Raw genomic sequence first — 16872 nt, 5'->3', positions numbered from 1 at the left:
AAACACATTTTGTTTCCCTTCCACAACAACGAGTGTTGCAACGAGTCCTTGTAACGTGCTTCACAAATAAACCTGCAAAGCACAAAAACTATAACACTGTTTGACAAGAACACACTTTTTCCTCCCAGGCGTGAAATTGATTTTGTCCTGAGCTGGAAAACAGAGTAAACACTGACACGGCGACTTTTTAAAAGTTTTCCAGATGTGTCAGTTATCGGCTGTGACAGAGTCCTGGAGCCGGGGCGGCGTTGGAGGGCGGAGGAGACATCGTGAGGTCACTGCTCCGCGGAGTCAGCCGTCCTCTGGATGTGAGAAATCTCCAGGATGGGCATGAGGAGCTGGAACGCATCCTGGATGTAGGAGGCGCTGTGGGACGCCTGCGAGGAAAATGAACAACACATGTCAACGTGAAGCATCACGCAGATATTAATCCAACCGGGGAATCTGAACATCTTCAACATAAACACAGATATGTCTCTGCAAGATGTTGTTGCTATGGTAACACGACACAAACCTCTAAGAAGACGCCTGTTATCAGCGGGTTGAGGACGTCTCTCTTCTCATTGGACTGTGGAACACAGAGTTTGGATCAAATCACAACAACAACAATGTGCGAAAACTTATTTTAACTGTATTAAAATCAACATTCTTCTCTGTGAACATTCTGTGGTTCAAGTAAAGACTCCGGAGTTTAACGGTGGAGAATATCAAAGTATGAAAACACCAGTTTACCAGAGACTGTCCTCGACGTAACCCGCGGAGCTAAATGCTAACTGCTAACCGCCGCCGTCTTCTTCTTCGTCTTTCTCCGTGTGCTCCCGCTTCTTCTTTGTGTCTAGTGGCGGTCGCACGATTGGACGGAAAACGCGCTCTACTCCACCTACAGTCGTGGATGAGTAGCGACGTGAAATATTTTAGTTTTTTAAAAATTGAATAATTCTAAAAATATATATCGTGTTGTTTTACTAATTAGGGCCCGAGCACCAAACAGAGTGGGAGGCCCTATTGAAATTGTAAGGATTATTATTATGATTATTATTATGATTATTATGATTATTATTATTAACTCGTTCCACCATTTAGGAGCCAGGACAGCAAACAGTCGTGATCCTGTTGAGTGGTTAGCTCGCAGCGAGGGAGCAACAAGCCGATTGGCAGATGCAGAGCAGATCTCAAAGATGTCTCCTTCAAATTAAAGGTCAATTGGTGAGATTTTATGGTTATTTGCATATTTAGTTGCATAATCGGTAGTTGGGATGTATTGTGGGGTTGGTGGGGGTTGTGTTTTAGATAGAAGGCTTTTTAATTATTATTATTATTTCTGTTGTTGTCTTGAGTTTGTATTTTAAAAATTAGATCATTACTACTCAATTCAACAGGTAAACTATTCCAATCCCACATAGCAAAATAGTTTTGGCCGACACTGTCCCACTGTCATCCAGCCCACATCCTGTGTGGAATGATGGCACTTGAGCAGTCCGCTCCTGTTTGCCAGATCTGAGTGGCCCTAATTAGTTTTGTGCTATTTGTGCAATATTCACCATTGTTCTGTTCTGTCTGTTATTGCACAGTACATACACTGCATACAAAATGATGTAATGAGTTTGTTTGCCCTTAATAAGATGTGATTAACTGTATGCTTTGATGTTACAGGTGAATATTTCTCATTGTTTGGCTGTTTGTTTCCTTGATGGCAGATTGACGTCACAAATCCAGATGAAACTCCGGCACAAGGTGTTGCAGTGGTGGTGAATCCAGGTGAGGTGCAGGGCTTAACCGCAGCCAATGGCTATGCAAAGCTTACAGTCAACACAGCGGCCGGAGATCCAAGACTGATGATCGATGTAAGTGTCTGAAGTTTCTTGATTTTCATTCTTGCTCTTTATACGACACAGTTCGTTTGCAAACGGAAGCTGAAACCTGCATCAGAGCACATTTTTGATTTTCTTTTGCGATTGATTACAATTTGATTACTATCACCCAACTCTGCAGCTCTGTGCAGGTTTCAGATAGATTTAGTTTGTTGATTTGGTTCTGTTACTGCTGTCGAGATTTCTTGTAATAATCAAATAATGCAGCTTTAAGTAAGCAAGAAAGGATCTTAAAGTCCCCCTCTGGTGAAAATCAAGTGAAAAATAGATTCCTCAATTTTAAACCTGAAGACCAAATTGAATTCTTCCTCATTCTTTTTCAGAACCATGAACACGTGTCTCCTGAAAGACACGACATGTTTGAGATGTGGAGATTTACAGTAGATGGGGATCATTTTTATCGGGGACATTAACTGTCCATGTCTCGCCAGCTCTTTCTCTAAGAGCTCGTTTTGTAGGAACGGGGACACATTAGAGATTAGGACCATGCTGCACAGACACACCGGGAGAGAGAGAGAGAGAGAGAGAGAGAGAGAGAGAGAGAGAGAGAGAGGGAGGGAGAGAGAGAGAGAGAGAGAGAGAGAGAGGGAGAGAGAGAGAGGGAGAGAGAGAGAGAGAGAGAGAGAGAGAGAGAGAGAGAGAGAGAGAGAGGGAGAGAGAGAGAGAGAGGGAGAGAGAGAGAGAGAGAGAGAGAGAGAGGGAGAGAGAGAGAGAGAGAGAGAGAGAGAGAGAGAGAGAGAGAGAGAGGGAGAGAGAGAGGGAGAGAGAGAGAGAGAGAGAGAGAGAGAGAGAGAGAGGGAGAGAGACAGAGAGAGAGAGAGAGAGAGAGGGAGAGACAGAGAGAGAGACAGAGAGACTTTGAAAGGTTACCAAACTCTCTTCAAGCACTTACCACATCTGTCCAGCCTTCCCAAACACTCCAGTCTTTCTGCCTCTTCCCCAGTGGCCAGCTGGCCAAACAGAAGCTAACCAGACGATGTTGCTCTGCTTCCTCGGGTATTTTAGGCCCAAAAACAAACAACGGGAGAGAGAAGTTCTCCCTAGAGCCTTACACCACTGCCGCAGGTTGTTCAAACAAACTCCTCTAGGTCGAGGACAAGTCACCACCAGGGTGTCACTGCCCTCCTCATCACCATAGAAACCATCCTCCTCAGTACTGGTCCAGTGAGCTCTCTGTGTCTGTTTGTGGCTGGGAAGCCCATGTATAATCCTCCACTGGAGTGTCACCTCAACGCTTCTCAACAGGAGGTTTATACAGAGACCCTCCACCTGCATTCGGGGTGCAGCCTGCAGCAAAAACCTCAGTCCACCTCGGCCCTGACTCCAGCCAGAGAGCCGGGCTAAGTTCAGCACCTTCACATAAAGCTGGGACATAAAGCTGCTTCTTCCCACAAGAGCTTTGGAAAACTACTCTGAGCACTCCGTGGGTGGGTTTTAAGGAAAGAAGCAGTCCACCTCCTCTCGCCACCCATCAGCAGCAGTGGGCTGACGATCAGAGAGAGGGAAACAGGTAATCACAGTCATCATCCCATTGGTCAGTTAGAGAGTACCATTTCAGCAAACGCTCAGTGGCACATATGGACTGTATCACTTCTTTCCATCCTCTTTCAGAACTCTGAGGACCTTGTTACAGTTAATGTCACAGAGTGTTTCCCAGGATGTCTTCTTTGCAGGTGTGGTCTGCCTGATGACATCAATGGGAAACCTATTCCCTTAGCGTTGTAGAGGAAAAAGGTGCTGGGGTTCTCAGGAAATCATTCGTAAAACAGCGGCCCTCAAACAGCCATATCCCCGTCTGGGGTCAGAGTCCGCTTGACTCCAGCGCCCGGCCAGGGCGTTCACCACCGAGCTGCAGAACGGTGTCAGGTCCAGCCGGTCAGCTTCCAAGGATGGTGGAGATCAGAAATAACTGTTTGTCCAGCCCCCAGCCTCTGTGGGCCAGCTTGTCTGGCTGCTGCATCACAGGAGCCACCAGCAGAGCACCTCACAGCCGCACAGCAACTCTCTGCACCGTCTGCAGTCTGAGAGGAGAGAGAGAGAGAGAGAGAGAGAGAGAGACACAGACAGACAGACAGACAGACGGTGACAGACAGAAATAGACAGACAGACAGACAGACAGACAGATAGAAAGACAGACCGTTGTTCTCAGCGGTCGGATCTTCAAACTAGCCAGTTCTATGCTTGGCACACACATTTTAATATATTTTATTATTTTAACAAAGGACTAATGACTTTTTTGTGTATGTATGTATTGTTATGATGTGTATGGGTTGTGTGTGACTACTGTTACGAAACTGAATGGCTCCTCGTATTGTAGTAAAAGATGTCTTTAACGTTAACTTTAACTTTTATTCTACTTTTGCTTACCTGAACACCCCTGCCTTCACTAATCTCCTTAACACCAGGGAACAGGTCACAAAGAATGCAGTAAACTTGAAACACCAACAATCTCTCAAACACAATCCAGCTCCTTCCCAGCTGGGGACATGTCTGTGTTCCTCCCTTCTCACAGGTGTGTAAGTGCAAGAACCAGGAACATTTGGGAGTTGTGACTGGGAGATGAGTCACTGCAGTGGGAGGAACTAGAGGGGGAGGAGCAGAGACTAGTTTTTGTTCAGAGGAAGTGAACTCTGTTCTTCTGGTCTCTGGCACCAGCTGAAATTACAGACAGTAAAGTAACTAATCTAGATGGGAGAAACATCTGCTGTTCGATCTGTCTGACCTTACTGAAGGGATCTCGGGTGACTACTGAGCAGGACACACAAAGCGTAATGTATGAGCTGTATTAACACCTATCATGGGACAAAGAGGAGAGAGAGGGAAGCGGGCAGTTGCCAGTGTGGCTGCAGACCTTCACACGAGTAAGTCTAAGTCCTGGGAAACACCATGTTAGGGCTGATTTAGTGAGGAGTTTAAAGAAGACTGGGACCTACAAGCTGCCTCATGATCATCACATGCTGGACCCGAAGATGTGGCCTCGTGATGTTCCGGCACTGGGAGGAAACTGAAAGTTCTTCAAGTCCTGCTTGAATTGTTTGGCCTTTATTGTGAAAAACATCTCCAGCGTCATCTTCAATCAGCTCCGCATTGAAGAAGACAGCTGGTGAGCCTCGAAATTATGAACATCTGCTCAGCCACGAGAGGTGATGAAGATGTTCGCTTACCGGATCAGCAGTGTATCTACTTGCTCTGTGATGAACATAAAGGCCACGACACAAGTGTCAAAGGCAGCAGAAAGGACTGAGAGAGGCAGAGAGAGAGCTCGGGGCTGAGGAGACAAAACAATCCAGCAGGAGCCCAGGACACACAGAGAAGACGTGAAGCTGTTTCAACAGGAGGAGGAGGTCAGCCAATGCAGTTCTGCTGATAAAGCAGGGAGGACAGTGAGAAGATGTTCATTGAGCTGATCCGTCGCTTGGAGAAAAGAAGCCTTGATGTACAGCAGATCAGATCCCAGTAGGAAACTGAAGTGGGAAACGAGCCTAGGAGAGTCAAGGTAAGGAGACTGGAGCAGGAGACTGGGAGCTGAGAGAGAGACTTAAGAACTGAAGTGGAAAGCTCTTTGAATACAGAGTGATCACAAACCACACAACGCCTCTTCTACTGTCACTACTCAGTGAATTCACACACTCATCCAAGAACAGGATCTCGTCCCTGAGGACCTTTTTGAGGACGTGATATAAAGCAGGTGTCCAGGCTCAGAGGCTCACTACAGGACATCTTGAGTGAGACAGCAGAGACAGAGATTTTTTTGCCAGATTAAACCAAGTGGATGTTTTACTGCCACAACCAGAGCTGGAGAGGACTGAGCTGACTTCTGGGATATTCACAGGAAATCACACTGGATCCAAACACAGCAAACAAGACATCTGGCAGTTATCTGATGGAAACAGAAAAGTAACACAAGATAGAAGAATAATATCTTAACTACTCATATAGATTCATCAGTTAGGCTCTGTGTCCTGAGAGTCTGACTGGACGCTGTTATTGTAGACAGGTGGGGAGGTGGGGTGAGAGGAGGTGAGGTGTTGAGTGGAAGGTCACATGTTAATATCAAGATATGAAACTTCTTCACTGAATGCTGCTTATTTGGATTCAATGATAAATCTTGGGCCATTATTCAGCAGGGAAACAGATATACCATTACAACAGCATCAAGACTCCAGTGTCGGGTCCTTGTGTCCTCCAGAGCAGGAGGTACTGACTACAGTGTGTGTGTGTTCTTAAGTCCTTTCTACAGCGTCTCTGACACCATGACTTCCTCCACAGAGTCCATGACCATGCCACCACCAGCCTCTCATGCCGGAGTTTGGGGCTTATTCTGAGACACAGCTGAGTTCTTAAACTCAACATAGACTCGTAGTCATGAAAGCAGCATTTAGATTCTGTGTTTAAATCTTAAACTTTCTGTCTCCATGTTTGTTAGATCAAAGTCTGCTTGCAGACGCTAAGTTCCATGAGAGATCAGCTGTCAATCAACACTGACCTTTCCTTTTATCACACATATTCAAAGTTCTCACTTAAAGACAGAAAATTATACTAAAGTACTGACATGAATGTGTTTGAAAGAACTACGTTAAGCAAAGTGTTTTCAAACAAAGCAGAAATCAGGTTGTGTGATTGCTTAGAAACCAGTGTATCGTATCCTGCATTAGTGGTGCCGGCAAAGTGGGATGAACATTTCCTGCAACTTTCTGGAAACTTTCCATGTGAAGTTAAGCTAGAATTTTAGAAATGTTGACATCTTTTTTGCAAAAAGAACGGCAACAGGGAGCAAGTGAAAAGCAAACAAGACTATGCAAACAGCCTGGGGCTGGACCCTGGGATGGCTCGTTGGGAACATTGTCTGCCAGAAAAGAAACCACAAGAGACCAGGTTGCTAAGCGTAGAACGCCTTTGCTGGTTTGGTCTTCAAGACATTGATTATCGTTACACTGGGAAGTCATGTCACAGCACACCAAGTTCACTGTATACAGAAATAACCCTTTAGCACTGGAGAGTAGAGATGTAGTTTTTTTAATTGTGATTTTTCACTTACTTATTTTTTGCACTTTGTGCAGCTTCTTTGAATAAACCATTTTGCCAAACATCACTGTTTATACTATTCTACTTTATCATTTTCATTATTTGTTTTACTTCATCCTTCCAACTTATTTCATGAAGATTTACCCTTGTATTTTTATTCTTTTGATCTTTACTTTGTTTGAAATTTGTTTTAAAACTGCTTCTGACTTTAAATTGTCTTCTTTCACCTTAACTTCTGCTGTGTTTTGCATGTTAGTTGAATGTGAGAATTATTTACTAAATAAATCAACCTGAATCAAAAACTTGTTCAGCGTTAGTAACATTGAAACAACTCAAATAAGTGCAAAGAGGAATGGAACCACGCGGATGTAAAAAACACACAGTTTCTGAACAAATATATCTCCCATCAGGAAAACTGACAAAAACCCTTTGAATGACTAAACTTGTAATTTACACACCACAACACACAATGACAGATGTGGGCCTCATGGAAAGACATTTATTTGAAAGTCTCTCAACACCTGGGGCATAGCATGATGCTGAAAGACGATCACTATCATGTCCACGCCTGGGCAGCACGGCCAGATGGAAGAATATAAACCAACGATCCACCTGAAGGCAACTTACAAAAGAGATTCAATAATAATCTTCATAAAGCGGATAGCAGCTTCTTGCCTTGGATAATGTGAAACACTGAAGTTCTGAATATAAGATTAAATGAAGAGACAGGATATTCCTCCGTGACATTGGACATTACAAGAGGTTTATCACAAAGAAGAAGCAGGACTCCTGGTGACATACCTACAGATATTGCATCAATCACAATGTTGCTAACGAAGATTGGAAAATGGAAAGCTCAAGGTCCCAGGCTCTCGAGGGTTATTTAATCAGAGGAGAAGATGGGGAGGGGAATTTGTGGTTTTTAGCAGAATAAAGTGTTGGTGACAATTCTTTAAAAAAAAAGAAAATGAATCTATATACTACTTTTCTAGCAAAGAAAGATCTGAGCTCTCTTTGAAAGTCTTTTTAGTGATGTTCAGATTAACTGTGAACATTTCTCAAGCTGCTTTTAAACAGAACAAGTCTGAAAGGAACGGTTTGGTTGGTTTGAACACACGAAGTTGTCACTAGTGTCTTTCTCAGAGGTCGACTAACACATGTTAAAACTAAACTTTCGGTCCTTCGTGTCCTCAAAGAAAATAACCTCAGCCCAGTGACATGGTAGCAAATGGGTGGACACATGATTTAAGAAACATTTGGCATAGAAAACCAAATATATCTGTTAATATTTCATTTAGTTCAGACACACTTTGTTTGTTTTTAATAAAATTCAGTGGAAAAATTTCATCATGTTATGGAAGACATTTTGCTGTCGATTGTTTTTGAGTGCAGAATCCAGACCTATTGTGGTTCTGGTTTGAAAGTACTTGGAATAAAAGAACTATAAAGTTGGGAACTTGCTTATCAAAACACATTTTGTTTCCTTCCACAACAACGAGTGTTGCAACGAGTCCTTGTAACGTTCTTCACAAATAAACCTGCAAAGCACAAAAACTATAACACTGTTTGACAAGAACACACTTTTTCCTCCCAGGCGTGAAATTGATTTTGTCCTGAGCTGGAAAACAGAGTAAACACTGACACGGCGACTTTTTAAAAGTTTTCCAGATGTGTCAGTTATCGGCTGTGACAGAGTCCTGGAGCCGGGGCGGCGTTGGAGGGCGGAGGAGACATCGTGAGGTCACTGCTCCGCGGAGTCAGCCGTCCTCTGGATGTGAGAAATCTCCAGGATGGGCATGAGGAGCTGGAACGCATCCTGGATGTAGGAGGCGCTGTTGGACGCCTGCGAGGAAAATGAACAACACATGTCAACGTGAAGCATCACGCAGATATTAATCCAACCGGGGAATCTGAACATCTTCAACATAAACACAGATATGTCTCTGCAAGATGTTGTTGCTATGGTAACACGACACAAACCTCTAAGAAGACGCCTGTTATCAGCGGGTTGAGGACGTCTCTCTTCTCATTGGACTGTGGAACACAGAGTTTGGATCAAATCACAACAACAACAATGTGCGAAAACTTATTTTAACTGTATTAAAATCAACATTCTTCTCTGTGAACATTCTGTGGTTCAAGTAAAGACTCCGGAGTTTAACGGTGGAGAATATCAAAGTATGAAAACACCAGTTTACCAGAGACTGTCCTCGACGTAACCCGCGGAGCTAAATGCTAACTGCTAACCGCCGCCGTCTTCTTCTTCGTCTTTCTCCGTGTGCTCCCGCTTCTTCTTTGTGTCTAGTGGCGGTCGCACGATTGGACGGAAAACGCGCTCTACTCCACCTACAGTCGTGGATGAGTAGCGACGTGAAATATGCCTTTAATTATGCCTGGAATTTTTGTTTTTTTTAAATTTAATAATTCTACAAATATATATTGTGTTGTTTTACTAATTAGGGCCCGAGCACCAAACAGAGTGGGAGGCCCTATTGAAATTGTAAGGATTATTATTATGATTATTATTATGATTATTATTATTAACTCGTTCCACCATTTAGGAGCCAGGACAGCAAACAGTCGTGATCCTGTTGAGTGGTTAGCTCGCAGCGAGGGAGCAACAAGCCGATTGGCAGATGCAGAGCAGATCTCAAAGATGTCTCCTTCAAATTAAAGGTCAATTGGTGAGATTTTATGGTTATTTGCATATTTAGTTGCATAATCGGTAGTTGGGATGTATTGTGGGGTTGGTGGGGGTTGTGTTTTAGATAGAAGGCTTTTTAATTATTATTATTATTTCTGTTGTTGTCTTGAGTTTGTATTTTAAAAATTAGATCATTACTACTCAATTCAACAGGTAAACTATTCCAATCCCACATAGCAAAATAGTTTTGGCCGACACTGTCCCACTGTCATCCAGCCCACATCCTGTGTGGAATGATGGCACTTGAGCAGTCCGCTCCTGTTTGCCAGATCTGAGTGGCCCTAATTAGTTTTGTGCTATTTGTGCAATATTCACCATTGTTCTGTTCTGTCTGTTATTGCACAGTACATACACTGCATACAAAATGATGTAATGAGTTTGTTTGCCCTTAATAAGATGTGATTAACTGTATGCTTTGATGTTACAGGTGAATATTTCTCATTGTTTGGCTGTTTGTTTCCTTGATGGCAGATTGACGTCACAAATCCAGATGAAACTCCGGCACAAGGTGTTGCAGTGGTGGTGGATCCAGGTGAGGTGCAGGGCTTAACCGCAGCCAATGGCTATGCAAAGCTTACAGTCAACACAGCGGCCGGAGATCCAAGACTGATGATCGATGTAAGTGTCTGAAGTTTCTTGATTTTCATTTTTGCTCTTTATACGACACAGTTCGTTTGCAAACGGAAGCTGAAACCTGCATCAGAGCACATTTTTGATTTTCTTTTGCGATTGATTACAATTTGATTACTATCACCCAACTCTGCAGCTCTGTGCAGGTTTCAGATAGATTTAGTTTGTTGATTTGGTTCTGTTACTGCTGTCGAGATTTCTTGTAATAATCAAATAATGCAGCTTTAAGTAAGCAAGAAAGGATCTTAAAGTCCCCCTCTGGTGAAAATCAAGTGAAAAATAAATTCCTCAATTTTAAACCTGAAGACCAAATTGAATTCTTCCTCATTCTTTTTCAGAACCATGAACACGTGTCTCCTGAAAGACACGACATGTTTGAGATGTGGAGATTTACAGTAGATGGGGATCATTTTTATCGGGGACATTAACTGTCCATGTCTCGCCAGCTCTTTCTCTAAGAGCTCGTTTTGTAGGAACGGGGGCACATTAGAGATAAGGACCTTTTTATCAGGATTAGCCAGGGACCACACAGGTGTGAAGGAGCCCTGAATCACAACTCCACTCTCCAGGAGCTGGTTAGCTTTGTCTGTACTGTCTAGAAAAACCACCACAGTGCTGTTCATTCGTGAGGCAGACTTCACACTATCATATCCAACAACCTCACCTACAGCCAGACTGACCTCTTCGACCGAGCAGTCCACAGCCGGACACAGTTTGATGCCGTTGTCGTGTTAGTTTGTGGAGAGAGAGAGAGAGAGAGAGAGAGAGAGAGAGAGAGAGAGAGAGAGAGAGAGAGGGAGAGAGAGAGAGAGAGAGAGAGAGAGAGAGAGAGAGAGAGGGAGAGAGAGAGAGAGAGACAGAGAGAGAGAGAGAGAGAGAGAGAGAGAGAGAGAGACAGAGAGAGAGAGAGAGAGAGAGAGACAGAGAGAGAGAGAGAGAGAGAGAGAGAGAGAGGGAGACAGAGAGAGAGAGAGACAGAGAGAGAGAGAGAGAGACAGAGAGAGACAGAGAGAGAGAGAGAGAGAGAGAGAGAGAGAGAGAGAGAGAGAGAGAGAGAGAGAGAGAGAGAGAGAGAGAGAGAGAGAGAGAGAGAGAGACTTTGACTTTTAAGATAACTTTTATTTAGATCATTTCATGCATCAGCAAAAAAAAATTATAAATAACACTAAAAATCAGATCATATTCTACAAAAGAAAAACTATATGTCACACACACACACACACACATGGATTTTAAAGGGGACATAGCATGCCCATTTTACCACAAGTTGATATGGTTCCTTGGGGTCTTAATGAAATGTCTGTAACATACTTTGGTCAAAATACCACAAGGATCATATAAAACAGCCTTTTTACCCTGTATAAAACAGCCCTCCACAGAGCGACCTGTTTTGAGTGCCTGTTCCTTTAAATGCTAATGAGCCAGCTCCCCTCCCCTAACCCCCATGATTTTAAACGATATAAATTACATATTTTATATGATATAAATTATCAAATATGCATCCCATACTTTGTATTCCCTTGTTGTCCTGGAGTTTTAATTTTCCCAATCACATAATTAAATGTCCCCTCTGCCCCCCACTACAAGCACACAAGCAGACAGACAGAGAGAGAAAGAGAGGGGGCTATGAAGACCATCATTTACCCCGAACCCCGACATTCAACGGGTACAACAACAAGCGGAGAAAGCAGAATCGCGTGCTGACCTTATATATACAGTCTATGGGGCTGACCAGCGCGAGAAATGCTCGTCCCGTGTGAACAGCCCGGCGGCTGCGCGCTTGAAGCAGCGCTGCGCTGCCTCGCAGCCTCGCTGCCTCCGGTGTAAACCGGCGTGACGAGTGTGGGGGACGGGGGACGGGGTGAGGTGGAGGGTGGGCCAAGACCATGGGAGACTTCCAGTACCTTGTTTTACGACACAAAACCCAGGAAGCTCAATCAGTCGCTCAAGCATGACGTTTCTGACTTAGAGGAACTATAACAAAACGCGAGTGTTTTTCCCCAGAGTTTTTGGGTTGGTAGACATGCCAGATACCCACATTAACCTGTAGAAGCACTAACAAAGTGGAATTTGCATGCTATGTCCCCTTTAAAATGAAGCACCAGTGAACCGTCCTCCTCTACTGAACATAGAACCTGTCTGATCCCCACTGACACGTGAAAGCTTCCAGGTTACTGGTCAGGCTGTAGAAGGCGTGTTCTACTCTCAGGCGAGTTGCTACCACCAAACCTTCCAAGCACCCTCCACATCTGTCCAGCCTTCACCCAACACTGGTTCTTCCTGCTCTTCCAGGTGGCCAGTTTAGCCAAACAGGAAGTTAACCAGGACGAGTGTTGCTCTGTTTCCTAGGTATTTAGGCCCAAAACAAACAACGGAGAGCAGCCCTCCTGGAGAGCCTGGGCACCCACTAGGTTGCAGCTGTCTAAATAAAACCTCTGTTCCAGGACAGGTTACTCACCAGGTGCTCTACTGTCTTCCCTATCACTGTTAGAAACCACATCCCTCCCCAGTGCTCGGGTCCAGGTGAGCTCTGTGTCTGTTTGTAGCTAAAGTTCATGTATAATCCCTCCACTGAGGTCACCCACCCAAGCTTTCTCAACAGGAGGTTCTATACAGGACCCTCCACCTGCCTTCGGGGGTGCAGCCTGCAGCAAATGCTCAGTCCACCTCGCCTCCTTGACTCCAGCCAGAGAGCGCCAAGGTTCAGCACCTTCACACAGCTGACATAAGCTGCTTCTTCCCACAAGAGCTGAAACTACCCAGCACCGGTGTTTTGAAGGAAAGAAGAACCACTCTCTTCGCCACTCCACAGCAGCAGGCTGACGATCAGAGAGGAAACAGGTACTACAGTCATCATCCCATTGGTCACAGAGTACGATTTTCAGCAAACGCCTCAGTGGCACAGACAGGGACTGCAACATTTCCTCCACAATCCTCTTCAGAGCTCTGGAGGACCTGATGTTGGTGACGCCACAGAGTGTTTCCTTAGGATGTTCTCTTTGTGAGGTGGCCCAGTTTGATGATGCCAGCTCTCAATAAACCTATTCCTTAGCGTTGTAGAGGGGAAAAGGTGTCAGTTCTCAGGAAATCATTGTAAAACAGCGCTCCTCAAACAGCCATATCCTGGGTCTGGGGTCAGAGTCCGCTGACCCCAGCATCTGCCAGGCGTTCACCACCGAGCTGTAGAACGGTGTCAGTCCAGTCAGGTTCGCTTCAGTTGATGAGACTGTAAACAACTGTTTGTCCAGCCCCAGCCGCCAGCTGTCCTGAGCAGCAGGACGACAGAGCCAACCAGCAGAGACCACAGCCGCATAGCAGCTTCTGGGCACCGCCTGCAGTCTGAGAGAGAGAGAGAGAGAGAGAGACACAGATGACAGACAGACAGACAGACTGTTGTCTCCTCAGCGGTCGGACTTTAAACCAGCTGTAGCCCTAAAGCTTGGCAATACACACATTTTAATATATTTTATTATTTTAACAAAGGACTAATGACTCTTTTTGTGTATGTATGTATTGTTCTGATGTGTATGGGTTGTTGTGTGTGACTACTGTTTACAAACCAAATGGCCCTCGGGGACAGTAAAGACACTTAACCTTAACTTAACCTTTATTCTACTTTTAGTTTTTCATTCTTCAGAAAACACATTCTACCTCTCTCACTGAATCTCCTCTAACACCAGGTGGGAACAGGCCGCCTGTGAATGCAGTAAATCCTGAAACAACAACTTCCTTCCTCAAACACAACCAGCCCTCCCAGTCAGGACATGTCTGTGTCTCTCCTCACAGGTGTGTAAGTGTATGACCAGTGAACAACAAGCTGTGACCTGTGGGAGATGAGTCACTGCAGGGATGAATGAGGAGGTAGAGGAGGATCTGTATCTGTTCAGAGGAAGGAAACTGTTCTACAGTCTCTGGCACCAGCTGAAATGGCGCAGCAAGAAAATCAACGGGACAGAGAGAAAGACTTCGTTGTCTGATCTGTCTGGATCTACTGAAGGATCCGGTGACTACTGTCTGTGTGATTGCAGCCAGTTTGCATGAGCTGTATTAATGACCCACTGGGACAAAGAGGGAGGAGAGAGCAGCTACAGCTGCCCTCAGTGCAGACAAAGCAAGACCACACACCGAGGCCTGTCCTGGGGAAAAGCACCATGTTAGCCATGATTTTAGTGGAGGAGGCCAAGAAGACTGACTCCAAGCTGCTCCTGGCTGATCACTGCTGCTGGACCTGAAGATGTGGCATTTGCATGTCTGCACTGGGAGGAAACTGAAAGCTCTCAAGTCCCGTTTGAATTGTTTGGCCCTTATTGTGAAACACCAGCGCCATCTTCAGTCAGTTCCATTGAAGAAGCACGCTGGTGGAGCCCTCGGAGAAGCTCCAGGAGAACATCTGCTCACACGCGATGAGGTGATGAGATGTTCTACGACTGATCAGCAGTGTATCTGTTATCTCTATTTGTGAGGAACATAAAGACCACGACACAGTGTCAGCGGTATGAAAGGACTGAGAGGCAGAGAGAGCTCGGGCTGAGGAGACAAACAATCCAAAGAGAGTCCAGACACAGAGAAAGATGTGAAGTTGCTTCAACAGGAGGAGGAGGCTGGCCAATGGCTCTGCTGATAAAGCAGGAGGACAGTGAGAAGATCTTCACTGAGCTGATCCGTCTCAAGGAGAAAAGAAGTCGATGTGAAGCAGCAGATCAGATCCTTGCAGGAAACTGAAGTGAGTCGAAAGAGAGCTTGAGGAGAGATCACGGAGCAGGAGATCACTGAGCCAAGAGGAAAGACCATGAACTGAAGCAGCTCTTCAGACACAGAGGATCGTTAAACTAAGTTTACACAACTACCCTCACTGTCACCACTTCAGTGAATTTACACACCTATCCAGGCATCAGGATCCGTCCTCTGAGGTACTTTGAGGACGTGGACAGCAGCTGTGTCTCAGGTCAGAGGTCGAATACAGACATTCTGAGTGAGTAGAGACAGATTTTACAGATTGTGTCTCATGGATGTTTTACTGCCACAACCAGAGCCAGAGACCAGAGCTGACTTCTTAAGATATCTGGCAGAAATCACACTGATCCAAACACAGCAACAAAACAGCCACATATCTGAGGAAACAGAAAAGCAACATGTATGAGTAAAGGACAGTCTTATCTCAAACACTCAGACAGATTCACTGATTGTATCAGGTCCTGAGTAGAGAGAACTGACTTGACGCTGTTACTGGGAGGAGTGTGAGGTGGGAGGTGATAGGAGGAGTTCATGTAGCAGTCACATACAAGAATATCTACAGAGCAGGCTCACTGGAATGTTTATTTGGAAACAATGATACAATTCATTATTACATTGTAATGTAAACAGTTATATCTTTTATTACAGTCATATCACAAGACTCCAGTGTCAGGTCCTCTGTCCTCCAGACAGGAGGTACCTGGATCACAGTGCAGGTGTTCTGTCCTTCACACGCCTCTGACACCATGACTCTCCTCCACAGAGTCCAGGACCACATCTACTCAGCCTCTATGCTGGAGCTTGGGCTATTATTCTGAGACACAGTTGGTCTCACAAACTCAAATAGACCTGAGTCATTAAAAGCAGTGATTTAGATTCTGTATTTAAATCTTGAACTTCTTTTGTCTCCATGTTTGTTGATCAAAGTCTGTCAGGTGGACGTTTCTGTCTGCACAGAGATCAGTCACAATCAAACACTGACCTTCCTTATCACACATATTCAGTTCTGTACTTTGTAAAGACAGAAATCTATAATTACACTGACAGTTAATGCTTGAGAACTCATGTTGCTGCATGTTTTTCAAACCAAAGCAGAAATCAGGTTGTGTGATGTTTTAGAACCAGATCAGGATCCTGATTAGTGTTGCAAAGGGGCTGAACATTTCCGGTAACTTTCTGAAACTCTTCCATGGGAAGTTGTTTCAGGAATTTGAACAAGGATGACTTTTTTTTGCAAAAAGTTAGCCCATAACAGGGAAGAAGGAAGTTGAAAAACAAGATCAGGCGAGCCGAGCTCAGCTGACCCTGGATGCAGCCTGGGAACATTTCATCTGCCAGAAAAGTAAACCCATGACTTTGTGTTGTTGTTGAACGTCTTTGTCATTACTCGCATGTTGATTCCTTGTTACACTGAAGCCATGTTCATATAATACCAAGTTCATTGTACAGTAGGCCAACCTTTTACAGCACTGAGTAGGATGTATTTTTAAATTTGATTTTTCTAATTTTCTACTTATTCTTTGTACTTTGTGCCTTTGAATAAACTATTTTACAACATCACTGTGTTTTATACTATTCTAATTTTATCATATTATTTCATTTTACTTCATCCTTCAACTTATCTTCATGAAGATTTATCCTTTTTATTTCCTTCATTCTCTTTTTGATCCTTTACTTTGTTTGAAATTTGTTTTAAACTACTTCCTGACTTTAAATGGTCTCTCTTCTAATCTTGTCTCTGTTGTGTTTGCATGTTAGGTTAATGGACAATTGTCACTTGTAAATAAATCAACCTGAATTCAAACTTGTTCAGCTGCTGAAAATACCATTTGAATAACTCAACAAGTGCAGGAATGGAACTACGTGATGTAAAACACGTCATGAACAAATATATCTCCCATCAGGAAA

At 44.3% G+C, this 16872-nt stretch overlaps 1 protein-coding gene and 2 long non-coding RNA genes across 6 annotated transcripts in view; 1 reads left to right on the top strand and 2 right to left on the bottom strand.

The window, feature by feature from the left end:
- dbn1 (drebrin 1) overlaps positions 1–16872 on the top strand; it is a 99610-nt gene that overhangs the window by 39801 nt on the left and 42937 nt on the right. The window lies entirely within an intron of this gene.
- Positions 7–867, bottom strand: LOC118122038. Its single transcript, XR_004698423.2, has 3 exons — positions 733–867; positions 515–568; positions 7–377 (listed from the first exon to the last, which is right to left on the bottom strand). It is a non-coding gene; the product is annotated as an uncharacterized LOC118122038 (long non-coding RNA).
- Positions 8408–9227, bottom strand: LOC124854852. Its single transcript, XR_007034859.1, has 3 exons — positions 9095–9227; positions 8877–8930; positions 8408–8739 (listed from the first exon to the last, which is right to left on the bottom strand). It is a non-coding gene; the product is annotated as an uncharacterized LOC124854852 (long non-coding RNA).

Source organism: Hippoglossus stenolepis, chromosome 15 (assembly GCF_022539355.2).
Source record: "Hippoglossus stenolepis isolate QCI-W04-F060 chromosome 15, HSTE1.2, whole genome shotgun sequence".
NCBI classification, from domain to species: domain Eukaryota; kingdom Metazoa; phylum Chordata; class Actinopteri; order Pleuronectiformes; family Pleuronectidae; genus Hippoglossus; species Hippoglossus stenolepis.
The sequence above is the reverse complement of the archived record's forward strand: the minus strand, read 5'-3'. Positions and strand labels throughout refer to the sequence as shown.